The sequence below is a fragment of the Canis aureus genome, chromosome 36 (genome assembly GCF_053574225.1).
Source record: "Canis aureus isolate CA01 chromosome 36, VMU_Caureus_v.1.0, whole genome shotgun sequence".
Lineage (NCBI taxonomy): Eukaryota > Metazoa > Chordata > Mammalia > Carnivora > Canidae > Canis > Canis aureus.
The window spans coordinates 21,574,009-21,575,240 of NC_135646.1; the positions used below are offsets into that span (position 1 = coordinate 21,574,009).

Sequence of the window (1,232 nt, forward strand, 5' to 3'; positions counted from 1 at the left end):
TATCTATGCCTTCAGCTCATACCTTGTCTTTGGCTCTGGACTTCTAGATCCTAAATCTGTATCATAGATCCCACACACAGCTCAGACCCCACAAGTTCAAAATGAGAACTTGCCAACAACTCTGAAAGCCTTTGGATTATAGGGGTTACATCTCAGACCTTTTCTTGTACCTTCAGTGCATGGAAGCATTCAGCAAATATTGTCAAATGACAACATGGTTGGATATTTCCAACAAACACATTTAAATGTCCCTTGTGTACATATTTATAAATATGGAATGCTTCACAAATTTGCGTGTCATCATTGTGCGGGGACCACACCGTATCATTCCAATTTTAGTGTATGTGCTCCTGAAACAAGCACTAAGTCTTTATTTATTTAACACTTTACTGAAATATAATTGGCATACAAAGAATTGTACATGTTTGAATTGTACAATTTGATGTTTTGACATATATACGCCTGTTGAATGTTCACTACAACCAAGATGGGGAACAGAGTCATATCCCCAAAAGTTGCCTCTTTGTGCCCCTTTGTGATTCATCCCTCACGTCCTCCCTACCCTCTATCTTCTCCATCCCTGCCACCACCAATCAACCACTGATCCAATTTCTGTCACTATAGCCTGGTTCCCATCTTCTATAATTTTCTATAAATGAACTCCTATATTATATACTCTCCTTTGGGGCCTGGCTTCTTTTAGTCATCATAATTATTTTAATTATTCGTATTGCTTCATGTATCAGTAATCCATTCTTTTTTTATTGCTGAATCGTATTTTATTGTACTGGTATACCACAATTTGTTTATTCACTCACCGATTGATGGACCTTTGTGTTGTTTCCAGTTTTTAGTGATTACAAATAAAGCTGCCATGAACATTTGTGGAAAAGTCTTTGTGTGGCCATATGCTTTCTTTTCTCTTGAATAAATAAGAACAGAATGACTAGATTATAAGGTAGGTACACATTTAACTTTATAAGAAACTGCTAAACTTTTCCCAAAGTTTTGTACTATTTTACATTCCCACCAGGGGTCTGTTCTAATTCCTCCACATCTTCAACAACATTTGGTGTGGTCAATAATTTTAATTTTAGCCATTCTAACAGATGCAAAGTGGTATCTCTCTGTGGTTTTAATTTGCATTTTCCTCTTGACTAATACTGTTGAGCATCTTTTCATGTGCTTACCTACCATTCCTATATCTTCTTTGGCGAAGTGTCTCTTCATTT

General features: G+C 36.4%; 1 pseudogene; it reads right to left on the reverse strand.

Moving 5' to 3' along the window:
• Nucleotides 1-266: 266 nt before the first annotated feature.
• LOC144306301 (U6 spliceosomal RNA) lies at nucleotides 267-363 on the reverse strand (annotated as a pseudogene).
• Between the last annotated feature and the right edge of the window lie 869 nt (nucleotides 364-1,232).